Source organism: Dermochelys coriacea, chromosome 13, assembly GCF_009764565.3.
Source record: "Dermochelys coriacea isolate rDerCor1 chromosome 13, rDerCor1.pri.v4, whole genome shotgun sequence".
Taxonomy (NCBI): Eukaryota; Metazoa; Chordata; order Testudines; family Dermochelyidae; genus Dermochelys; species Dermochelys coriacea.
The window spans coordinates 25,450,289-25,477,231 of NC_050080.1; the positions used below are offsets into that span (position 1 = coordinate 25,450,289).

The window sequence follows — 26,943 nt, forward strand, 5'->3', positions numbered from 1 at the left end:
CCCCTCCCAGTTAGTAATAACCATGCTTTGCTCTCCTTCAGCACCTTCCAGCTTCAAGCACTTTGCCACCATCAATAATGAAGCTCAGAGAGGCCAATTGATTTGATCAAGATCACAGAGCTAGGAACAGAACCGAGAGGCCTCATTCTCAGTTAATGTATGTGCACTTCACCCAGGGGTAGTTAAGGTAGCTTTAAGATACCTTTGAACTCCCCTTATCCTGGGGTCATTCAGGAGCCTGCTTGGCCCCCAGAGCTAGAACAGCCTCAGGGCTTCTCTAACATATACTCTGCTTCCTATAGTCCCCTATAGGCCCTAGGAAGCAGACAATAGCTGTAGAGCAGTGGACTCTGGTCACATCTCAGACACATCCCTGGTCTGTCCCACTGCTTTTATACCCGTCTCATTCCCTTGACTTTGATGGAGTTACTATTGGTTTACCCAGGTGCAAGTTAAATTGGATTCATTGGGGCTGATTCAATAGCCCTTCTTCAGGGGGACCTCTCCCCATGGGGAATGCCACAGAGAATTACACCAGCACATTAGTTATATAACCCTAGCTGCCATTCTGATTCACTGAATATTAGCAGCTGCTCTGCCCAACTATAAATTGCAGACCTGTAGTGCAAACCTTTGGTGCATGTCATATGGGTCCTTAAAACTCAGAGAGAGAAAGATAAGAATTACTGTGGCTGAATGCAGTTTGCAAATTGGAAGGTATGAGGAGGATCATAAAAAAAAATTACAATCAATCTTTCCTTTCCTCCTTAAGGGTGAAGAGCTCCAATATCCTGCTCTAAGGGCTCAGAAGTCTGTAATAAATCATAATCTGCTAGATACAAAATCAGTGGCCTGGTAACCTTTTATTAGATCCTTTATTGTTAGTCCAAAAAAAGGATATCACATCATCTAATTTGTCTGTTCTGCTGAGAACTAATATTTGGATACTGATTATTCCTTATAATCTGTTGTTGAAGGAGCCTTCTGTGCGAAATTGATGGTCTTTTCCCAGACCTTGCCAGCAGGGGAAATAACCATATGTGAGTGTCTCATGCAAACAATATAAAATATGCATATCATGCATTTATTATGCACTAGCTGTTTGTAGAGACTGGAGTGTCAAGGAATCATTTGTGCAGCTACAGTTAATAATTGGACAGTATTTTCACTATGCTTCTCCCACACATGCGCTTTCCAGTTGCGTTTCTACTAAGGTCATTACAGAAAGCCAGATTCTGATCCAGCAATTGACTCAAATACATTACAGGCTGAAACATGGTATACTAGCTGTCAGGATCTACTGGTTTGTAATGGTTCTGCAACCGTTGTTCAAATGAATGGCATTGACATTGCAGAGGGACTTTAGACCAATAGGCAAAAATGGAATCAATGACCTAGGCTAGAGATTTTGTCCAGGTCACTGGAGTTAATAGTATCTACCTAGGTGCTTCTCTGGCCCCTGTAACACCTGAGCGCCTCATGGTCTCTAAAGTATTTATTATCCTCACAATAGTCTGCTGTGATGGGAAAGTATCAACACCCTCAATTTACACATGGGGAACTGAGAGACAGTGATCTGAGAGACACTAGGTCATACGGTAAGGCTCTGGCAGACCCTAGCTCTGTCAAGCCCCAGGATAGGGCCTTAACCACTGTGTTAGCCCAACCTTCTCATACCTAGGAGAGTCATCGGGGGTAAGGCTTGCTTTGTCGGGGGGCGGGGGGGAGGAGGAGGGGAAATCAAATGACCCAGCCCAGGCAATAGGAGTGTTTTAGAAATGGGTTATTGCACATGCATATGTTTTAAATAGATCATTTTCCCAGGATTTTTACTCCAGTGGTCACATGACTCAAAGCACAAAGCTCCAAAAGTTATCTTCACTGAGTCAGTGATGTACAAACTAAAAACTGCCTCAAAATAAGCCATGGCACAATAGATGTTAACTCCCAAGTGCTGCCAATGGAACTCATTTGTCTGATGTACTATAGCTGTTCCTTTGGAACCATCACACTCAGTTAGATCAGCAATCTACTAACAAGTGTCTAAAGCCTGGGATTTGGACCAGATCCTGCCCTCTTTACTTGTGTGAGAGGCTATTGAAGTGAATGGGACTACTCATGTGAGTAAGAGGGTATGTCCTTTTCTCCTTGTCTTTTGGGTGTGTATCCTCAAATGCCCTGTGGATACTCGATGGATGCAATCTCAGAGGTCTCCAATTCAAGAACATTTAAACACATGCCTACATTTCACTGATTTCAGTGGGATTTAATGACATGCTTAAAGTTAGACAGACATTTGAGTGCTTTCCCAAATAGGGATTCAGTTTTTCCCTGGGAACACTCCAGCTAAGCATAAAGGCTTCTAGTAGAGATTTGAGTGGCTGCCTGTAAGGCTGGGAATTCCAAATATGGTCAGAGGATTCCCTTGTGGCTAACTAAGACAGGAGTATAAATTCTGAGATCCCAACTTTCTTGGATTGTATAACTCATGGATGATACATATTGACCTGGTCTATTTCAGTTCATCCCGCATATACACATCTTTCCGAATGTCAATTTAATAGCAAGTTTCACAGCATGCAACGGAGGCCTGTAGCTAATACCTATTGCCTAAGATTTAAAAAAAAACCAAACACCTGATTAGAGGAGTTTCCATTTTGGATGCCCAACTCAGGATGTTAGGGAGGGGTGCTTAACATTTTCTGAAAACCAGGCCCCTATAAAGCATCTTAAGTTCAGCACTCTATAGCACTACTGGAGCTGGTCAAAATTCCCCATTCCCAGGCTGCAAATTTTTAAAATTTGCTCCAACTCCTCTCCCCTTCCTACCCCCCAACAAGATGAATTGTTTGCAAAAAGAGAGTCAAAAATTAGAATGAAATATTTGCTATCTAGAAAGCTGGTAGAAATTTTCCAAACTTCGACAAAAAGGGACAAATTTTAATAAAAATTTCCATAAAAAAAATTCCTATTTTTCAACCAGCTCTAAACACTTGTCACCAGGAGTGGTGAGTTGTATGGGCCTGTGGCGCCTGTGCTCCAGGAATATTCAGAGCATGGGGGCCTGGCTCCACCAATGTTTGGGGCCAGGTCTCTCTGGCGGGCCTGTCTGCTGCCCCCGTGTGCCTCCCGCAGTGTGTCTCCTGGCCCCACCTGCTGCCCCCAGGGGATTTAAAAGGGCCCAGGGGCTCCCGCCACCACCACCGGCAGTGCAGCAGGGTTAAAGCTGTTCCCTGCTCCATGCGGCGCGTGTACCACTCCCAGAAGTTGCTGGCACTTCCCTGCAGCCCCTGGGGATGTATGTCTCCACGCGCTGTCCCCATCTCAAGCACAGACTGCACCATTGGAACTGCAGCCAATGGGAGCCGTGCCTATGGGCAGCAGCATGTGGAGACTGCTGGTGCCCTGCCTAGGAGCTGCAGCCAGAGGGGTGTGCAGGTCACTTTCAGGAGTCTGCCTGAGGTAAGCACTGCACCCCAACTCCCACCCAGAGTTTGCATCCCATACCTAAACTCCCTCCCAGAACTCACCCCCCTGCCCCAACCCTGAGCCTGCACCCAAACTCCCTCACAGAGCCTGAACCTCAAACCCCCTGCCCTGGGCCAATGCCCACACCCCTCACCCAAACTTCCTCCCAGAGCCCACCCCCTGCCACCCTCCTACACCCCAACCTCCTGCCTCAGCCAAGAACCTGCACTCCAAACTCCCTCCCAGAGCTTTAGGCAGGTGGGGGGGGCAGGAGGCGAGGTGGGACTTGGACCCATTCTGGACACCACCAAAATTTATACAAACCTGCCACCGCAGCTTGTCACTTTTGAGAATCTTTGCTGCCTTGTACAGCATTTTGCTGTTGCTAATCCCCAGAGTGCCCAGTAGAGGGTGCTGAAGCCAATACACAGTGCTTCAAATTCAGTTTCATTTGTCCTGTGACCTCAAGTCAGGCCACCCTTATGGCTATTCAGCAGAAAACTGACAGCTTCCGTTTGCAGCATTGTTCCTCATTTTAGGAGTCATCTTAGCCCCAGGAGCAAGTCTACCAAATTTCTGGGATCTGCACAGAAGCTGCAGGGTTAGGTTCCGAGCCCTCAATGTGCACTTAATGCAGTGGCTCTCAAGCTTTTTTTTTTTCCTTAAAAAAAACACCACACACACACACACTGGTGACCCTTTTCACATAACAAGCCTCTGAGTGCGACCCCCTCCTTATAAATATATTTAAGTGTTCTTAATTTAACACCATTATAAATGCTGGAGGCAAAGTGGGGGGTTGGGGTGGAGGTTGACAGCTTGTCACCCCCCTGTAATAACCTCATGACCCCCTGAGGGGTCCCAACCCCGTTTGAGAACCCCTGACTTAATGCATCGCACACAGCACTGCAATAAATTTGTTAGTGTCTAAGGTGCCACAAGTCCTCCTTTTCTTTTTGAGGATACAGACGAACACAGCTGCTACTCAAACCTGTCAGTATTCTGTACTGATAGGGAGCTGTTTCATGCTAATGCCACTAGGTGGCAGTATATGTATAAAAAAATAAATAAAAGAAACCAGCCAGCCTTCCTCCTTGTAGACATTAGCGTTATCATCAGAAACACTAGGTAATAGATTTGACATGCAAACATCTTCAAACATTACAGAAAAGCCCAGCCATTGCATAGGATCAGCCCACACTATTCTAGGCAGCTACAAAAAAAAAAATCTAGGCCAAAGTTATTCCTTTTCCCCCCCCCAATGACTAATGGAACCGAGGAACAATTCTACCTTGCTGATTGTAACACAAACCAACCAGTTGTTACTGCTTATTATCTGGCAGAAACAGGGAAATTCCAGGCCTGATTTTTTTTTTAAAATCCATTTGAAGTGGAATTGCCATGTTCCTTCAGTGACCGGCAGAAAGTGCTGGGGAGCCCAAGGTAATTTGGGTTCCAATCTTTGGTGGTCTGGTTCTTTACAATACCTTGCACCTTGTTCTAAACTCCACTGCAATATCCACGCATCAATCAGCCTGGATCCCAAGCCCATAGCACTGGAACACTGTTCTAGGTTTAGGGGTCTGCAAACCAGCTGCATGGCCATGTTGCTTCCCCTGGTTGTTGTCTTGCTTGTGTTACCAGTTTGATCATTCTGCCTTTCATGTGGCCTACCTCTCAAATATGCCTCTTTATGAGGGACTCCAGGGCCTTCATTTTAAACCCAAATTTACTTCTGGCCATTTGGAGTCCTGCTTTCAGGCCTCTCTGATCATGCATCTGAAGTGGGTTTTTACCCACAAAAGTTTATGCCCAAATAAATGTTAATCTTTAAGGTGCCACTGGACTCGTTTCTTTGATTATAATTTCTTAAGTCATTGGTTCAAATCCAGTCCAGGGCAGTCATGGCTGAAATTTGTTACTAAATGATGCCTATTTGGAGGACTATGTGAAATGAGCTTGTTGGTTCTCTAGGAACTTGCCTGAGGACAAGTGCATCTAGAGATAGCCACCCTCCCATTATGCCTGGCACCTAACAGTCCCATTTACCATCTCAGCAGAAAGGCCAAGGGTTGAGGGCATGGAGACTGAGCTGCTAGAGGTGCAGATCAGGATTGGGTGATGCTGGCAAGATGATGTTGGGAAAGCTTGTACTCATTGCTTGTGCCGAGCATTTCTATGAACAGAGACCGTCAGTGTCTAGTTTTCCTTCAGACCAGTATAGCCAAGTGGCCAGAGCCCCACAATAGGAGCCAAGAGGCCAGGGTACTATTTCTAGTGCTGCCACTTGCCTAGTGGGTGATCTTGAGCAAGTTGCCTCTCAGTTTCCCCATCTATTTAAAAAAATAAAAAACCCACACAGGATAATGATACCAAACTCCATTGTAAAATGCCTTGAAATCTACCACTAAGAAGTGTTAGCTAAGAGTTATCCATTATTGTCTAGGGCTGTCAGCACTGAACAGAAGCATTACTGCCAATGGCAGGCATTTAGAAATCATGAGTCAGAACAAAACAATGAGATGGTTTGTCTTTAAAAAAACCCCACATCTTTACACACAATACATTTGAGATCCTTTTACTTTGCTGGTTTTGAGCTTTCAGGTTATGCTAGAGTTCCATTTTCCAGTTTTTTTTTCCATAATCAGGTGGCTGTAAACTTCTATTTTTTTTGTTTGTTTAATGAAAGCTGAAATTCTTACAGCTCCTGGAGCTGGAGTTTTCAATAAAGTTGTCAGGATTGGCAGCATGGCAGAAGAAATGCTGATTCCAGACATCCCAGAAAATGCTGTTTATATTAAGGCAATTAATCTCAGTTCTTTTTAAGCCTCCTTGGCTTTAGTTTACCTTACAAACCTCCTTTTGAATCTTCATTTTCCATGAAGTCCCAGAGCCTCGGGTCCTGGCAGGCTACGTGCTGTGCTCACTGGTATGGGTCACAACTCATTCAGCAATTTTTAAGAAATCCTAGAGTTTTAAGCAGGAAAAAACAAACAAACACCCTTTTGGGCTAGAAACACAAGGGAGGACATCTGCCCGAGAAGGCCAAGCTGCCAGGGGCTCCATCAAACCACAGGGAAGGAACTCTGCTTGCCACAGAGTGGCATTTAATTACAATAGTTCTAAGAGGGAAAGAGCGTTTAGCCCTGTGCAGCTCTTCCCCAGCTTCCTTGAACTGAGCCACAACCCCTCCTCCAGTCAGGAGGTCCAGCTTCCTCCTTATCCTTGCAGCTAATCAGGACATCCACTGAGATTGCTCCACATGTCACATTTTGCTCTGATGCAATTTAAGGCTTGAGCCACCTCCCTCTGAACCAAATGGGCGTCTGTCCTTTGACTTGAGCAGGGAAGATGATGATGCTTATGGTAGCATCTAGAGGCCCCATATGAGACCATCGTCCCATTGTGGTCAGGTGCTAGAAGAATAGAGTGAAAGAGTCCCAGCTCCAAATTGCTTACAATTACAATAGGCAAGACAAGCAACTGATGGGAGGGGAAAGAGGCACAACACATTTCCCACCTCAGTGGCAGAGCTGGAAGCAGAGATCAGGTTTCCTGAGTCCTAATTTAGTGCCCTAGAGGTGGGCTGGGCCCCAGCAAAGGGAATGTGCACAATAGTTCTTTTCCATTCATTTGGGTGTAGTGATTCATACACTGGGATAGAATCTGGGTGGCATTCCATGGAGCTCAGAAACTAGCAGATGGCAGCTATCAATATATTGGATTATCCTAAAAGCCAAACGAATAATGAAGGATAAGAATACCAAAGCATAAATTCTTAGATTGTTACACATGAGCATAGCAAGGCTGACTGCCTTACATGGATGATCTTCTGGCTATATCTTTGGACAGAGGTCAGCAATGTTGGCTTTATTTCTCTCTGCCTCAGACTAAAGTGCCCAGATTTCAAAAGTAACCTGGTGAATCCAATGCAACATCACTGGGTTATGCCACATGTACATAGGGACACAAGACTGGGAGAGACTTCCTGGGTCATCATATCTAGTCATGTGATATCACAGGAAACTCAATCCCATTCACAAATTTGTCAAGATCCATCTTAAAACAAATTGAGTTGTTTGCCCCCACACCTCCAATTGGAAGGCTGTTCCAAAACCTCCCTCCATAGATACAATTATATTTAATACTATTTATGGGCCCAATCCTGCAAGTCAGACAAGAATTATAGCATTCAAAAACCAGTTGGAGAACACTTCAATCTCTTTGGTCACTTGATTACAGACCTAAAAGATGGCAATTCAACAAAAAGACTTCAAAAACAGACTCCAATGAGAGACTTCTGAATTGGAATTAATTTGCCAACTGGATACAATTAACTTAGGCTTGAAAAAAAGACATTACACAAAGTAAAACTATTTCCCCATGTTTATTCTCCCCTCCCCACTGTTCCTCACATGTTCTTGTGAACTGCTGGAAGTGGCCCACCTTGATCATCACAAAAAAGTTTCCTCCCTTACCCCCCCGCTCTCCTGTTGATAATAGCTCACCTTATCACTCATTACAGTGTGTATGATAACACCCATTGTTTCATGTTCTCTGTGTATATAAATTCTCCCCACTGTATTTTCCACTGCATGCATCTGATGAAGTGAGCTGTAGCTCACAAAAGCTTATGCTCAAATAAATTTGTTAGTCTCTAAGGTGCCACAAGTACTCCTTTTCTTTGTGAAATGCTCCAGCTACTCTTGAATTCACAGAATGATCATGGGTTTGCAACTGTGCGTGTGTTTTTTGTCAGCTGATGGTGGTGGCCAATTGCTAGAGCAGACAGAAGTCCTAGCACATTGGTGGGTATTGTATAGAACAATAATGAAATTTGGAAGAGTCCCCTTCATCCCCCATGGATCCTGAATTGTCTCACATCAGAGACTCCAATAAGACCTTTGTGGATCAAGAGCCGTAGCTCTGGAAGGTAAGTAGGGTTGTCAACCATCCTGGATTGGCCAGGAATCTGGAATCAGTGGCATTGATCTCCTGGTGACTACTGAAAGCAATCTGAGAGAATTTAATAGGTACAGTACAATTACTGACATTACATCATGTTGGGGGGAAAAAAATCTCCCAGAACAGCTTCAGTCAGAATTGGCAACTCCAGAGCTACCAGGAAGTTGCCCCTCTCTGGCCAGGCCTTGCTGCGTTTTAGCTGGAGGTTACCTACTGCAGATCCTACGAGTTAATTCTTCAATCACCAGTATGGCTGTATGACTGGCATCCTCAGTCATCATCAGAGGGGATGTACCCGACTACAACCTTGATAGACATGGGGATCTGGTCAGGTTCCACCCCCAGCTTCCACTGCCCAATCTGCTCCAATTTAATGTCAATGTTATGGGTTCGGTGCCAGTTGGATTGAGCCTTAGACCATGATTTTCTGAAGTATCTAGTGATTTCAGGTGCTGTAGGTTCTGGGAGCCCAAAATGAAGCACTTCTGTAGGGCCTGATTACAAGGGCACATGTTCTGAAGATCAGGCCCCATGACAGCGTCTAAACTTAAAATTTAGGCCCTTGTAATTGCATGTAACTTTGGAGAACCTGGGCTGCATGCCTCTCATCGCAAGAGCAGGAAACCTTCCAACATACAGCCTTGTCAACAGGGTTGCCAACCCTCCAGGATTGTCTGGGAGACTCCAGGAATTAAAGATTAATCTTTAATTAAAGATTATGTTGTGTGATGAAATCTCCAAGAATATGTCCAACCAAAATTGGCAGCCATAAGCCTGGAAGGATCAGCCATTTTACTGTGGAATGTTCCAGCTGCTCCCTTCCATCATCAGTAAATGTTTCTATAATGACATGGCCTTAGAGACTGTAAAAATGGTACATGCTCCCTGCCCCAAGAGCTCCATCATGCCATTTATTCTCCCTGAGGCTGACTATCATACATGGATGGTGTGGAGGTTAAATGTGGACTGTGACTGGAATCCTGGACTCCACTGCTCCCTGCCACAGAAATAAGTGCCATTTAGGCAAAGCTCTAGCAATGGGTAGTGCAGAGCCACGATGCCCCAGGAGGAGCAGAGAGCCACTAGCTACTCCCACCCCTGGCACCCCATGCAGTAGCTGGCTCTGTGCAACATGATCACAGTCATGGCTCCTCCTCTTTGTTCCTCCCCTGCCCTTTCTGAAGCCCGCATCTCCAAGAGATTGGGGCAGGGCAGAGACTGCTGTTCTGCCTGTCCTTGCATGGGCTGTAGCAGAGGCAGGTTGCATCTTACCCCTGCACTCCAGCACCACAACATGCTGGTATAAAGGCAAGGTAGAATCTGGCCTAAAGAACATGCCATCTCCTACCCATCCATGAGATAATATGCCCTCAATATAGGCTTAGAGCTGAAGTCCAGCCAAAGGGATGTTTTTGCAAGCTGAAAATGCAGTCAGCAAGGCTCCTACTGTATTATGAGGTCCACACCAAACAAAGCCATCCCTGTTCCCTCAAAGCCCATCTGTCCTTCAGACACACTCCCATCCCTGCTAGGCATGGCAGAGTAAAGCTCACGGGATGGTTTTTTTGAAATCTTTTTAATTAAAAAAAGAGACCATTTTTAACCAAAATCAAAACATTTAGAAAAGATGTTCATTTGACAAATTCTCAGAGAAAAAAACCCATGTTTCTAAACAAAATTTTTCTGAAACTGAAATTTTTCAAAAATCCCATTTTGTTGAAAATATTTGGTTTTGTTCAAATTTGGAATGAAAACAAATAAAAATTTCCTATAAAAACAAAACTCCAAGTTCTAGCCAGCTCCACTGCAGAATCTCCTTCAATATGTCAAGGGCTGTTATAAACAGGACATTGATTAATTGTTCTCCATGTCCACTGAAGATAGGATAAGAAGCAGTGGGTTTAATCTGCAGCAAGGGAGATTTTGGTTAGATATTAGAAAACAAACCTGTCTAACTACAAGGATAGTTAAGCTCTGAAACAGGCTTCCAAGGGAGGTCATGGACTCCCCATCACGGGAGGTTTTTAAGAACACATTGTCAGGAATGCTCCAGGTTTGTTTGGTCCTGCCTCAGCACAGGGAGCTGGACTTTATGACCTCTGGAGGCCCCTTCCAGCCTGACATTTCTAGGATTTTCCTAACCTAGGGCTTCTGTGGGAGCTCTGCTCCTTACAGTTCTGCCTACAGGCTGCTGTCTGTAGCCTTGCACTCCCCAGCTCTCCATGTGAGAGCTAAGAAGAGTCACTATGTAGACCAGTGCATACAACCCTGCCTGATCCTGTAGCCTCTCAGCCTTGGCTGGGAGGCAACTGATTATGTAACAGGTGCGCTAGACCCACCTCCCCTCTAAGGCCCAATCACCCTGTAACTGCAATATAAGTAGGGCCAAATCAGCACCTGCTGTAACCTCATTGTCTTGGGGCGTTTACACCCGGAATCCATATGCTGTCTGTTGTAGCATTATGGGTGGCAATCAAGTAATTAAAGGTGAAAGAGCTATATGAATAATTCATTCCTAATAGCAGTCCTGATGCAATCCCCACTGGAGTCAATGAAAAGAATCCCATTGATCTGGCCCCAGCCCTCTATACTTCAGAGTCGTCGCATGTATTTTTCCACCCCTCAGCTAAATAATTTGCCAGTGAATTGGTCTCTTATTTGACTATCCCCTAGTTACAGGATTAGAGAAGCAGTGATGGGTATTTCCACAAATTATTTTAAAACATTTTCCTACAAGGTGTCTATACAGGGGGCAAAGTTTGCAAGCATTAGCGCCCTGATTTTTCAGAGGGGCTATGTATACATAGCTCCCATTGACTGCAAATGGAGTAACAGGTGCCCAGAATCTCTAGTCACCTGACCCAAGGTCATTTTATAGGAGTTTTATCAGTTTTGCCAATAAAGAATGGGACATTTTTTCCAGAAGTCCCCCAATTTTCTGTGAAAAATGACCAAAACCTGAATTTAAAAACATTTTCTTGTCCTCCACTTTTTCCTCCCATTTCCTGTTCTTTTCCAGTTGTGGCATGAAAAAGGGAAAGAAAGGGAGCAACAAATAAGAAATTGAGTTTTTCTTTAATTAAAAAAACTTGGAAAATGTGTTTTATTTGAAACTTTCCATGAACTTTTGTTTTCTCCCCCTGCCCCATTTTTCATTAAAAGGTCTTTCCGAATGAAAAAAATTGATGTTTCTACTTACCAAAAGTGTTAGAAGCTAATTCTGAAGAATTAATATTGGCTGCAGTTTAGCCAAATGCTTAAGCAACATAGTGGCTAGAGCACTGCATGAGCACTTAAAAGAACTGGGTACTATTCCCACTGGTATCTGTGTGGCACTGTGCAAGTCACTTTACATTAGTGTGTCTCAATTTCTCCATCTACCTCTTTTGCAAAGCACTTTGAGATCTACTGATGGAGAGGGCTCTATAACCATTATTAAGCTTGTGTTTAACTTTACTTCAATGGGTTTTGGGCATCTGGTTAACTGCTTTGGTGAATCAGGGTCAGAATTGGGTGGGGGGGGGGAGACATTTAAGGAAAGTGGGGCATTTGGTAGAAAATTGTGCTGTCTGGTTATTTCATGGGATTGCAGTTTTTATTTTCTTAAGTCTCTTCCAGAGGTGTCTAGTGTGCTCAGAAAGGTGTCTTTGGCTACTGGGAAGTTTGTGAAGTCTGGATGATCATCACATAATGGGGATAGCTCTACCAGCCTTCACCCCTATAACTTGGTATTCTGAACTGCAGATTCTGCACTGGTTTAGATTTCTAAATTGCAGAAAGGATTGGGTCACACAGCTGGAATGTTTCAGTGACTGAAAGGGGAAAGACTTTCTCCCCCCTTCTAGGAAAGAATGACCGGTCCAATATTTGCTTCTTATGAAGAATCCTTACCTGGCTTTTTACATCTCTGAAAAAAAACTTCAGGCTGTTATGCAACAAAAACTGTTTATAGGGGTCTTTATTCCATTCTGCAAATAAAACATTTAGCCCTGTTCTTCTCCCCCCCCCCCCACACCGATTATCTTTGATCCACAAATCTACACAACACTAGCCCCTGCTCATTCTTGGGCCTTCCTGTCTGTCACTTCTCATCTCTGGCTTTACATGTTGGTTGTTCCCTTTTTTCAATCCCTCAGTTTTATATTCCCCGCCCCCACATGTGTCTCCTCCTTTGTCTCTGAAGTGGAGTCATTCCAGACAAGGCTGGCTCAGCAGTTAGGGTACCAGGCTTGGTATTCAGAAGACCTGAGCTGCAGCAGGCAACAAGGCATCATGACTTTAGAACAATTTCATGGTATCTTTAAACTGCCCTGCAGTGTTGCAAAGCCATCCACACACCCACAGAGAGTGGAAGCCAATGCCTGAGAGCCAGAAAGAGAAACAGCCATATGACAATAAGCAACAGTTGCATTAACAGAGTCTTTCAATGGGAATCACAGGGTAAGTGAAGGAGGGACATTGTCAGAGCATGAGGCTAATATGGCCAGTGCCCTTTAATTTGGTCACAGGATGTACACCAGTAAATATCGGAGCTTGGCTATTTGGCAATGAGCCACTCAAAGTTCATGCTGTGTGGCAGCTGGGCCAGGTAATCTACCTTTTACAGCCAATTACATTGTTTTATGCAAATTAGCTATACAGAGTATGGTGATTGGTTGAGTTACCATGGCTATCAGAGTGGCCTAGGACACCTGGCGTGGCGGAGATGCATGCCTTGCTGTAGCTATATACTGCAGGGGTGCGATTCGTACAGTCTAAATGGCTGAGAACTTACATACTGGCTGGTAACAGACTAAATCCCAGTGCTGATTGAACCTGGTGATATTCTGAACAAAAAGAGCTCTCAACCAGGCTTGCTGCTCTTTCCATCACTTCATGCTGATCCAGACATTCAAGGCTTCAGAGTTGCAGTCCAAGCCAAATTGGGCTAACCTCTGGGGGTGAGAATGTATCTAAAAGTGTCCACAGTGATAATCCCCTTGATGACATGGGGATAGCTGACATACACTAGCAAAACAAAGCCAGCCAAGCTGGGGGGGGGGGGGGAAATACACCTCAGAACAGGAGTGATATTACTAAATACATGGCACATCTCTAGGGCCATCTACCTGTGGATCTCAGAGCACCTTCCAAACTTTCATTAAATGAACCTCACAGCACCACAAAGTAGGTGTTATTGTGCTCATTTTACAGATGGGAAAATTGAGACACTGAGTGGTTGGGGCAAATTCTTACTCGACACCCAAGCTCTGTAGCTGGGATGAATGCTGGTGGGTGGGGGAAGGCTTCCTCTTCAAGCTTATTGAGAGGCTGTTTTTGCCCCATGATGGAGGAAACCCAGCACAGCCTGAAAGCAGCCCCTCCATGAGTAGATTGACAGAAGGAGCTGGGCACATGTGGATTCTCTAGCCCTTGCCTAGTTCTGCCCATGGCACCTGCCCACACAGCAAGGCCCATGGTGCAGAGCTCTGGGCAGTGTAAGGGCTGTAATCCAGTCTACTCCCTTGTGCAGCAGAACCACAGCATGGGGGTCTCTGCAGTAATGGAGGCTGCATGTGACCCTATGTGACTCAATGCCAAGAGTGGAACCCAGAATGCAACTCCTATACCTGTGCTCTAACCACTAGCCCAAATTGCCTGGAAAAAAAAGCAGTAGCAATAAGGCAATGAGCACCACAGAAATGCGCAGGGCACTTTGAAAGTCAAACATTATTAAAAACCCCATTAAATATGAGCTCTTTACATTTTGATTTGAAAGCTCCAAAAGAGATTTGGCTTTTAACAGCAGCATGGAAGGCTCTCGTCTTAAAGCAGCTTCCACATAGGACAAAGGGTTGGATTATCAGCTTCAGATCTCAGAGAGTAACTGGGAAAATTAAAAAGTAGGCAAAATGAAGGTGGGGGGGACGTGGGAGCACTGGTACCAAGGAGCTCAGGGGAAGCCAAGGTTCTCTGAATCAGCACAAACCCTGCAAAGGGATTTCACACCCTGAGTAATATGATCAGTTCTTCTTTCCCCAGTAATGACAGGTTTCAGAGTAGCAGCCGTGTTAGTCTGTATTCGCAGAAAACTTTTCCACCAAATGCATCCGATGAAGTGAGCTGTAGCTCACGAAAGCTTATGCTCTATTAAATTTGTTAGTCTCTAAGGTGCCACAAGTACTCCTTTTCTTTCTCCAGTAAGAACTTTAGAAAGCAGCATAAAAATTAAATGCCCAAAACATCAGTACAGAGTTAAGGCTGCCCAGAAGCCTTCCAGAATGCAAATAGTGGCTAAACTGAAAACTAGAAAGCAAAGCGTTAAAGAAAAACCTCTAAAAATTGGGAAATACAAAGTTAAGGTACACACCAGCCTCACAATGCAACCTTACCTCTGAGCCTTGAACTGGTGTCCATAGCCACTAGGAATGGTTCAGGAAGGGGCATGCCCCAATAAGAAGGATGAGATGTTCTATGAGAATGTGTTTGTGTTGTGCTATGCAGATCTGTGTTGCTGCATTTATCTGCGTGCACTCCTGCTGCCTCTTGTCTGAGGTGGAGCGGAACAGTGAATTGAATGGTGGAGGGATAAGTTGGCACATCTTGGCAAGGCTGCAACTGTGATATAATGAGGGGCATGTGTACTTCAAATGATCAGCCTCAAGTTTTGTAGGTTGGGTCTCCAGAGTGGATGCGGGTGTCTGCTTGCCCTGGGAATTGCCAGCAGCTTGGTGGCAGACATGGCTGTGGATTCTGGGGCTTAGGGAGGGTGAGTGAAGTCAATATCTCAGGACAAGGCTGAAGGGGTGGTCCCAGTTAGCAAGTCTGGGGCAGTTTGTGTGGAGCAGCTCCCATTTGCTATGCCACATCTAAAACTGAATTCAGCCATAGCCAAGAAGGCATTAGACCTTGTCCTGTGGCACTCGTGCGCTCTGTTCCCCAAGTCTTCTATAGCATCTATACTGGAGAGTGCTAGTGTGTGCGACACTAGTGTGCTGGGGCATTGCTCAAAGAGGGCATGACAGCTGCATCGCCAGGGTGGCATAGACCTTAACTTCATTTCTTGGTTTTCAGAGGTTTAAGTGTAGCCATTCTCCACACTGGGAAGGCATGAGGCAACACAGGACAACCTGAACTCTGCATCAGCAGAGATTGGGGACATTTAATGGAGTTGGTCTTTAAAGAAAAAACAAACAAACAAACAATTGTCTCCAGTAGCACTGTGAAGAGTGCATGTACCAGCTGGAGGCAGGGAGAGACAGAAGAATGGAGTTGCAGGGTCCTTGGGCCTAGCATATGGGGAATGGGATCTACCCACAACCCATTCCTCTTAAATGAGATGTTCTCAGCAGAATGAAAATGCTGCCTGTAGATGAACACAGCCTGAAACATAGGAACTACTCCCTTCATTTCAGTGGGTTTACTCATGCTCCTCCATCCCCCATGCGTCAGTGCTTGGGGGCTTGTGCTGTGCACCAGGCATGCCCACCTTCAACTCCTCACCCTGCTCTCCGCACTGTGTGCTTGGTACATGCTCCCTCAGAGCAGGCCAGTTTTCAGCTCCCCAGCCAGACAGAGCAGGGCTTCACCAAATGTTGGTTCACATGGAAAGAGGGGGTTTCAGACACCTGCAGAAGCACAAGTCCCCCAGATCCAGCACAAACACAGGGGGGACAGAGGGGCTCAGATCCCTCCAGAGGGGGTGGGCCCCCAGATCCTGGCACACACATGGGGAATAGGGAGAGGGGCTCAGACCCCCTGCATCCCAGTACATGCATGGAGGAGAGAATGTGGGTATAACAGGCCCCCGGACAGGCTCCTCTGAGTACCTCTGCCTGCCACCACACCCCTCTTCTGTTTTCTGCCCTCTCAGTCCCACAGTTCCCTCTGGCCTGATGACCACCCCCTTCTTCCCATCCCCAAGTGTCCTCCTCCCCTTGCCACAGCCCCGAACTCCTCTCCCCGTTCTCTTGCTGCTCCCTGCACTCACAACCCCCACTAACACATCTCACTCCCCTGCCCCCCCATTCCTCCTGACTGCTCCAAGCTCCCCACCCATGTTCCCAGTCTCTGCACCACAAAAGGTTATAAGAATCTAAAAATGTTACGAGCACTTCGCATGCTGTGCAGCAGGAGCCAATTGCTCTTTAGATCACACCGAGCTCCATTGTTCCGGAAGGTGATTATTTTATCCAAATCACCGTTCATCTTCCTCTTAGTTAACCAATGCTCATTGATTAACCAGTGCAATGACTCTGCTATGATGATCCCCCAGGTGGAAAAGTAGCAACATGCCCAGCAGCCCCACTCAAATGGGCACAGACCATGTGTAATTTATTAGCTTTCAGAAAAAAAGTTAGAGCCCTTTCTAAATTAGCAGGTCACATTTGCCAAAAGTGCAAAACAAACCCCACCCTTGATCTGTAGCAACATGTTTACAGATCATTTGTAAATTTCTGCCAGGGCCAGGGTTCAGACTCAGTGCATGGGCCTCACTTAAGTTCAATGACTTTGTTGTACCCACTTCAGCCACCCAGCTATGGTGACAATAGGCTGCCAGGAGAAATCCTTGCCTAGGCTTGCTGCACGTGTGCATTTCAATCTCTTTGGCTCATGAGGTTTAGCATGAACCATCGTAGAGAGCTAATCTCTTCCTTTAGTAATGCTGTGGGCTGGTTAAAATTCATTGCTAAGGGTTGGGTGTAACAATGATCTTTCATGCCAGATAAACAAAGTAGTGACTGAAACAATAGCACTAGTACCAAACACACAGGCACATGGAAAAGGGGTTTTGAATGTGGGGGCTAGGGCTTGGATTAGTAGAACTGCTTTTGTGGGAGAAGCAGCAAAAGAGACAAAGCAGACAATGACAGATGTGCTGCTAATGCAGCCCTGAGAGAAAGGTATCTGGGCACAGAGTACTGCCTGAAAAGTTTCAGAGTAGCAGCCGTGTTAGTCTGTATTCGCAAAAAGAAAAGGAGTACTTGTGGCACCTTAGAGACTAACAAATTTATTAGAGCATAAGCATTCGTGAGCTACAGCTCACTTCATGCATCTGATGAAGTGAGCTGTAGCTCACGAAAGCTTATGCTCTAATAAATTTGTTAGTCTAAGGTGCCACAAGTACTCCTTTTCTTTTTGCCTGAAAAGGTGGGTGTGGAACAGTGAGTAAAGGACAATGTTTCAGTATTGCTTCCCTAAAGGGGGAGCGGGCGCTGTGCACTAGCTGAGATAAATGTTGACCAACTGAGATCAGTTGGAGACAATTAGAACCAGAGTTTGAGCACCAACGTAAGAACCTGTTGAGTGTAAAATGCTGTTTTGAGGGGGGTGGGGAGAAGCCTATATCTCAGGAACTCCTGGCTCAGTTGACCCCATATTTGGGCCACTACCATGACTCAGTACCCCCAGGAGGCAAAGCAAATTTTGAGACACTGAATAAGCACAGGGATTTTAGTGCACTTAGAAGAGTCAACCTTGAACAACCTCCGTACTGTAACTACAGTGGTGCTAGTACTCTACTACAGTGTAGCAAGCCCCAAAGAACCAGATAGGATGAACCAATCAGTCATTAAAGAAAAGGCAAATAGAGTAACAAGACAAAGCTCAGACATATACAGGCAACTCTGACACAGGGCAAAAACCTGCACCCTCAAGGGCCAAATGGCACCTACATAAGTAATTATACTCTTTGAAATGATAAATAAAGTGGTATAAGCCCATACTGTGGATACAGTTATATAATTAATTAGGTGCTTTCAATTAATATTCCCCTTCCCTTGTGGGAATAGCAGTAACTATCCCAATGTAAGGCACCTTTATACAGATATAACTATGTCCACACTAGGGATTGTACTGGTATAACTATATGGTTAAAAACCACCACCCCTAACCAACATATTTATACAAGTAAAACTTTTAAGTTTAGACTAGCCCAAAATCTGCAATATCTCCATGTCCCCAAAATCACTCTCCCAAAGCAACAGATGAAACAGAGCCATCTCACCCTGCCCTAGTATTGCCAAACCCAAGTCATGAGTTAGGCTGCAAAAAATCCATGAGATTGGCATAAGAGTCAGGAGATTAAAAAAATACATTGAGTGTTTTATTTGCCTTGGGTTTCTCAGCCTTTAGGGTGCACAAGGGGCATATTTTCAAGATTCTCTCTGTAACCATAAGGGCTAGAAGTTTACTTTTTCTTTCTAGTGAAAGCTGAAATTCTCCCTTATTCACATGGCTCCAGGAACAGGACTTTAGGAAACAAACTGAGGATTACAAAACTGATAAAAATCTTGTGCTGGAAACACTCCATCCCACAAAATTTTAGTTAGCGTGTTTCATTTTTGCACAACCTGAATGTGTCAAAGATGTTCCCAGCCCAGGCAGAGCAATTAATCATTCCAGACATGAGTCAGAGCCTGAGGAGTCTGCTGAACATTAGTTTCCACTTTCATTTAAAAAAAATAAATAAAAAAGTGCACCGCTTCCAGGAAAACCAGGGTTTCTCATGCTAACCAGAGCCGGTCTGGAGCACAGAATCTCAGCATTTATCAGAATGCCAATGGGACACATCAGCTGGCGGCTGATACAAGTGCTACAGAGACCGAGCGGCAGCCATGGGAAGACTAGGCTAGGATATTTGAAACCCCAGCCAAACCAACTGCCAGCACAGCAGTGCTTAGTCAGAGCCATTTCTGCAAGCTGTGCAGCTCTCTGCTGACCACTTTAGCTGCCCAAGCAAATCATCAAGTTGTAAAGTGTACTCAGGAAACAATAGTGCATAGTCATGGCTGGGTAGCAGGGCTGCTTTGAGACCCTGAATTCAATATTTTGTTAAAAGCTAAACCCTGGCTTTAAGCCCAGCTTGCATTGGAGGGAAAGCACAGGCCATGTGCTGCAACTGGAGCCCCAGAGAAATTCCAGCTGACTCTACAAGAATCTCTCCTGGGCAGGGGCACCTCCTGAAATTTTTCACATGGGACACACAACTGAACCATGCCCACTGTAGATGTTGCAGTATCACTCAGGTTTGGCACAGTGGCCCTCTGTCATGACAGAGGGGCCACAGGGCCAAATTTCAGTGAGTGGCACTCCCCCTATGCCAGGTTGCAATGCCCACTCTGTTTGGAGGCCCTCTTAAATCGGGGTCTGGTGAAAACTCCCCCTTTTTGCTCCCCCCCCAGCAGCCCTGCCCCAGACAACGTTACACACTGGGTGTAATTGTGTATGGTTGCAAACGCCACTACTCCTGTGGCCAAAGGAGAGCCCACTGGAAAGAGAATCCTGCTATCCACTGGAAAGTTACAAACACACACTCCGTACCATGCTGGAGTGGCTCAGCCAGCTATGGGCCTGCCCTACCTGGGCACTAGCTTAGAGCAGCCTTTGTGTGTAGGGAATATGAGGACTGACTGTGGCTCCTCTTTTGCACATTTGATGGCCGCCATCTTGGCCAAGACACCAAGGACTGAACTGGGGCCTCTAGAGTAAAAAGAATCCCAGGTCTCTACAGCCTGAGCTAAAGCTTCAGGTGCTGTAGCTAAGAGCTTTAATGGGTTTGCCTACTCTGTGGCTTGGGCACAAAGAGGGACACAATTCAATGGTCAATGTGTGTATTTACACCCACTTAGGGGCCTGCCAACATGTGGTCCGAACCCTTTCAGGGGAGCCAGAAATACCAGGTGCCTCATTGCATTCCATTCATTTGTATGGTCATCCTGTCAGCAATAAAGCTGCTAACATTAAATCCAGTTTCATAGGTGTACACTAGGCACACCCTTGCTATTGAGAGCTGGAAGCAGAATTAAGTGTGTTTTTGTGATTACCGGATTGACACCACAGCCCCTTGGTGGATATCCTTTGTGGTGTGTTCCTTACAAGAGGGGCAGAATATCAAGAAGTTGGATCAAAGAAGTGTGAATCAGGACTCTGCAGTTCAATTCCCTGCACTGACACTGATTCACATTGGGAACAAGTCAGGTAATCTCTGTGCCTTTCACCATCTGTGAAACAGGGATAATAAACACTTCCCTTCCTCCCAGGGAGATTATAAGGCTTAATTAATGAATGCATGTAAAGTGCTTTGAAATCCCCGACAGAAGATTATGTATAAAGTGCAGTATGTTATTGCTGTAGAGTCCTGCGGCTGACCAGGAGGGACATTACTGGCTGAGAGAGCAAAACAGGTGAGGATTTGTCATGGGGGGAAAAGTGAGTTTCCCACTAGGTACTGTGGGGTGAAATCATCGCCCTTGCCCGTACACAGATGCATGTGGAACTGACAGAAGAACCCCGCATGGTGTGCAGCACAAAGGGACTCAGACTAAACCACATGCTCCCTTTGCATTTGGACTGAGATAATTTTCTTAGGCTCTCATGTGCTGTATAAGTGCAAGAGATGGATTAGATGTGAACCAGGTGAGGGGCACCCATGAAGTTGGGCAGAGGCTGCAACTACAATCCAGAGACTGCTGCAACATCCACTCCCTGCTTGTGCTTCCCCTCTAGGCAGCATATATGATCCAGGCAGTTGGCTGACTCCCTGGCCTCTCCCCTGCCACTTACCAGTTCACACATTGCCCCTGCTCTGAGCATCCAGACAGATAACTCTGGTGGGACTTTAACCCCTGATTCACAGGGGGCTGCGCAGTCCACAGAAGGCCTGGCCATGCCTAGCAACTCTGCTGCAAACTGGTCCTTCCCCAGCCATCCAGGGGATTCTATCTTAAACCACACTGAAAGCTGAAGTCCTAGCCTGATTCACAGGAAGCATGGTCTGCAGAATCAGCCCTCACAGCCTGATGAGACCCCTTATTCTCATTTGGGTCTCAGCACAGGCCTCGTGCTAACTCAACCCTATACATTCCTGCAGCAGAAGTTGCCAATTCACCCTAATCTTGTGACAGATGTTGGACAGTGGGATCATGCATTGGGGCAGTGAAGCCATGCCATTCATAATGGCCAATGTTTTGTGGCTTTCCTTTGCCATTTGCCTTTTAGTGTAAGAATTCATGTGCTACTTCATGCAAACCATGTCCCCCAAGTTCCACTCCCATTTGTTCCTTTTATAAGCTTAACAGGACCCTGCCCCCCCCCCCCCCCACACACACACATCCAGCCTGTTACCAAGAGGCATTTCCCAACATACAGCAGCACAATCAAAGCCACTGGATGAAATTCACTCTAGTGCAAAGGACGCAAATAATTTTCACAATCTCAGTGTACCTTTGTCCCTTCTGTTCTTTCCCTGTGCCATACAGTGGTTTAGTCTGAGGGCCACAGTACATTGGTCTAATTCTGGTTATTAGGTTTAGCATGGCATGGATGTGGCTGGGTGGCCTGTGATATACAGCAGGTCAGACCATATGATCTGATGGGCCCTCAAGCCTTCAACTCTATGACTATGCACCACTTATGTCTTACCTACGCTCTCACGGATACATAAGCCAGATGCCTGTTCTCTGCAGAGGGGTGAATTTCACCCACTGGAAATTACAGCTGGCACTGACAGAAGACAGTGGATTGGTTATGGGTTGCCTCTCACCTCTATAGTATTGGTTCAGAATGCACCCAGAGTGCTAGTGATGGAACATTCCCAACAGGTGATGGTTATTTGGTGGCCAGTTCCATAGGAGGGAATGTCTCCATCCTGTTCCTGGTGGATGAGTGCTCACATCAACAAGCCGCCCCCTTTCTGGGGGGCTCTGCAGAGATCATGGACAGAGTGGGCTGGGGAGGCTGAACTACTTTACTCACTCTTAAAAGGGAGTTCCATCAGGTCAGGGTATTGATGCAGTGTGGGGGTGAATCCTGGGCTGTTGCTTGTACAGAACCTGCTCTATGGATAGGTTTCAGAGTAGCAGCTGTGTTAGTCTGTATTCGCAAAAAGAAAAGGAGTACTTGTGGCATCTTAGATACTAACAAATTTGAGCATAAGCTTTCGTGAGCTACAGCTCACTCCATGCATCTGATGAAGTGATCTATAGCTCACGAAAGCTTATGCTCAAATTAATTTGTTAGTCTCTAAGATGCCACAAGTACTCCTTTTCTTTTGCTCTATGGATAATGGCCTTAGGCTCCAGGGCTGTCAGGCTGACACCATTCACCAGGGCTAACATTCAGAGCAGAAGAAAATAAGATCAGTGGAGTGTTCCATTAACACCCCTACCTGGCAGCACCAGGATACCAATGGGAGCAGTACACATACCATAGACAGATGCACAGACAGCTAAAGAATAGATTCTCCATGTGCTTGTGCTCTTTTGGTGAGACGACAATGGGGGGAGGGGAAGTTATTCATAACCTTGCAGAGGGCTGATATGGATACTGTCTTGTCACCAGAATGAGAAAGCAGACAGAAAGTAGTTGAGATGACTGGGTCATCATCTCCTGTGCTGTAAGAAATTTCACTATGTGGCAGCAAACACGGGAAACAAAAACAAAGGCCTGGCCCAACCCAACCCATTGTTATATTCACCCCCAACTGCCACATCCTCAGGCATAGTTTCATGGGCACATTACAATCTAGTGAATTCCAGGTCTATGCTTGCAACAGAGAGCAGCTCTGCATTTTAATTCTGCTAATTCCAGCCTGATGGATCACTGGAGGATTAAGCCTGATTCTGAACTGAATCAAGATCAGTTCATTTCCCTGGAAACTGTTTTGTTCTGTTTGGTTCTCTTTTCTCAGAGGTTTTCCTGGTGATCATAGCCAGTACAGGCCGTGTACTGTGGATTAACAGGGATCTGAAGTATCCAATCACCTGAAATATCTGACTTTTCACATTTAACAGACACTTGAGACCACTGCTGTGCTAGGAACAGATAAGACCACATCGGTGTAGAAATAGGATATTGACAAGCCATTTTTCAAAAGTCTGTTATCTGATCCCTAAATCTACAAAAATATTCATTACACTCACCCTAGTCCCCCCCACCCAACATCATTAAATTAAAGCTGTAAAGTCAAATCTTAATTCAGCCCTTTCTTGCAGTTACATTATGTTACAAGCTTAATTACATGATCACATACTATTTTTTTCCATAGGCCTCATTCAATGTACAGGCTGGATGGTGCTCATTTAATGAGCTCTTCAATATTTTGCTTTTTATCCATTGGTGAAGGTGTGGCCCCAGCCTTCATTTACCGCTCAGTATTCCAACCTGCTCTGAATGATTAATTTCCCCTTATGGGCTTTACTGCAGTTATCACCATAGTATCCGAGTGCTTCACACACATCACAAGAATGAATTTATGTTAACACCTGAGAGAGGCGAGGGAGGTATTATTCCCATTTTACAGATGGGGAAGTGAAGCACAGAGAGATGGTCAGAAGTGTCCATTCCAGTTCGGCATCCAAAACTAGCGACACCCGAGACCCGACTTTTAAAACACTTAGCCTCAAACAGCTCCCATTGACTTCAGTTGCAGTTTTAAGTGTGCTGCATTTCCACAAACCGGATACCAGGATCTCAAGTTGGCCAGTAGTTACAAGTTCCCATTTTCTGGGAGCCCAGCTACAAAAAGTGACTCACCCAGCATTACACAGGAATTCTGTGGACCAGCATAGATTCCTTGCTTGCTCTTTCTGCCATCCCTTGCCTCATTTGCCACACACCTTCCAATGTCCACAACAAATGAAGCAGGGGTCATACAGCCAACATCTTTCTTCACTACATAACCCTGATTCATCCCCAGAGCTGGTCCCTCCTGTGCACAGAATGAGACAGGAGGGCTGTGGAAAAACAGTATGTGATCATGTAATTAAAGATTCACTCATCTCACATATGCACAGCCTCAGCTCCCCATCTGAAAACTGGGGATGATTATACCCCCTCATCTCACAATGGCGCTGGGAAAATAAACTCTATGTTTATGAAGCACTCAGCTTTCCTCTAGCTAGGGACTGAATTAGCCAATAAGACCTGTACAAAGTGATCAAAATAATGGATGGAAGTTGTGTTATTTTGCACTGAGAGTTGTAGAGTTTTTGATCACATTCCATGGAAAAATCCAGTTAGCCAGAGACTGAACTATATGGAATGTAACAGTAAATAAACTGACTTTTTTGCCTGTCACTATGATCACTTGTATCAACCAAATATTTGTTTCCATAGTAAAAAATGTACTTCATAAGGTAAGAATCAGAGAGACAAAGAAAAAAGTCCAAACCCATAAAATAAAGAAGCACATAAAAACAAGTTATGCTATCGCACAGCAGGTCAGAAAGGTTTTGTTGTCCCTGCCACTTATCTGGGGAAACGTTCTGCTCAATTAGCACTGGGTATTAGTGAGTGTAGTTGATATCTGAGAACACTAGAGGGAGTGTTGGGAAGGAATCAGTATGGGAAGCAAGGCTAAAAAGAAGTCAGGCACTATTTGGGTATATAAAGTGTAAAACATTGTCACAGCCCCTCCCCATCCCCAATCAGTATCGCCAGGACTTCATACTCAAACAACCCCAAATTTGCACCACTAACTCTACTCCACATCCTGATGAAACACAGCAATTTCCAAATCATTCAAGTTTCAGAGTAGCAGCCGTGTTAGTCTGTATTCGCAAAAAGAAAAGGAGTACTTGTGGCACCTTAGAGACTAACACATTTATTAGAGCATAAGCTTTCATGAGCTACAGCTCACTTCATTGGATGAAGTCTGATGCATCCGATGAAGTGAGCTGTAGCTCACGAAAGCTTATGCTCAAATTTGTTAGTCTCTAAGGTGCCACAAGTACTCCTTTTCTTTTTGCGAATCATTCAAGTTAGCATATAGTCACAAGTCACTTTTAGAAGTGCTTAGAAAAATAGCATATTAACTAGAGCAGATCTACTGCTCCATTGTAACACAACATACCAGATTTCCTGAATAGCACATCTACTGACTGCTTGCATGTGCCTACATTTTCTCTCTGCTGTGCAATGAGTCCTCAGTGACTTACTCCTCCAGGTGAGTCACCTACAGTCTCAGGGCTTGTCCTGGTTGAGTCCCAGCAGCTCCTTCTTACCCCCAATCCCTTCCAGCAACTGCTGAATCTGAGATCGATCGATCGATCGATCAGCCAGCCAGCCAGCCAGGAGCAGCATTTTCACTTCTGCAGCTTTAGGCTGCAACTGTTCCCTATTTTGCACAACAGCTCCTTTTATGTGGGCCTGCTGGGCCCTGATTGGATGCTCCCTGCAGTCCTGCTCTGATTGGCTGTGTCCCACACAGCCTCTCTAGGCTGCTTGGAGGACTTATTTCCACTGTTTCTTTAGGACCCTGAGGTCTCCAGCAAGGGGCCTCAAAGGGCTGGGCACACCCCATCACACACCTCCCTTCTCAGGGCAGAGACTGCTGGGGCTCTCCAGACAGAGAGGTCTGGGAGAGAGAGCTCTGATTAAAAAGGGGGCACAGAGACTACTCTTACCAGCCCTCCAGACAGAAATGTCTAGGAGGGAGAAAGCCCTGCTAAACCAGGGCGAAAGACTGGGGAAGGAGGAACTTTCCCTGCAGTAGAACCGCCACCGGCCTGAGCTAATTTGTACCTTTGCATAACAGAGTCAGTTCACCACAGCAGGCCGGGGGCGATGAATGTAACATCCAGATGGACTTTATCAGCCACCAAAGTGGCTAAGTAGGCAGCTAAAGGGACAGGGATTTATATAACTCAAAAGCTCATTAAACCTTCCTCCAAAGGCCGAATGTTCCAGCCAACAATAGTCTTAAATTAAATGTTGGGGCCCTTTAAAATTGCTGAATGAAGGTGCCCTGCAGATCTTTCATAGCGGATTAAAGGGTACAGCAGGCCCAACAACACCTTCACTCCTAGGCCTGCCGAGTTTTCCCCGTGCAAGCTCTGCGGGTTTGGGCTCTACACCGGAGCCAGACAGAGCAGGCAAGCGGCAGCACAGAGGAAGGGACACTGTGCTGCATCCTTCCCCAGCACCCGATGGGGATGTCTCTGCTGGCCCCTGAGTAGCAGATCACACAAATGCCTGCTCCACTTAGTCACTGAATGTCCCCCCACCTCCCGGCGTGCTGTGGAGAGCAGTCGTCTCCTAAGGGAACCAATTTGCCAGGTTGCATGATATGCTTAGGACACACAACGCAGAGGCACTGGATCTAGATCCCTGTAGAGCTGGAGACAGCCATAGGCTTCTGGGGCCATGGGCGTCGACTTTTCAAACTGCCAGGGAATGCTTGATCTCTGTGTCTGCCCCAGGGCCTGCCCTCACTTCACCCCTTCCCCCAAGGCCCCACCCGTGCCCCACCTCTGCCCACCCAGTTCTGCCCCCTCCCCCGAGCGCACCGCGTTCTCACTCCTCCCCACTCCCTCCCAGCATGCCACGAAACAGCTGATCGCAGCGGGGGGGAGGCGCTGATCCGCAGAGCCTGCCAGCGGGCAGGAGGTGCTGGGACGGTGTGGGGGGGTGTTAGAACATTACGCACTTTTAAATGACCGTGTCCTCTAACAGATCAGCGACTTAATAACTAAACCACTTTAACCGGGACAACTTTCAGTGAGGAGTGACTTGTACAACGGAGCATTATGC

At 45.8% G+C, this 26,943-nt stretch overlaps 1 long non-coding RNA gene across 1 annotated transcript; it reads right to left on the reverse strand.

Moving 5' to 3' along the window:
* Nucleotides 1-5,833: 5,833 nt before the first annotated feature.
* Nucleotides 5,834-25,523, reverse strand: LOC122456394. The gene is made up of 3 exons (XR_006275313.1): nucleotides 25,265-25,523; nucleotides 23,947-24,146; nucleotides 5,834-7,197 (listed from the first exon to the last, which is right to left on the reverse strand). It is a non-coding gene; the product is annotated as an uncharacterized LOC122456394 (long non-coding RNA).
* Nucleotides 25,524-26,943: the final 1,420 nt, after the last annotated feature.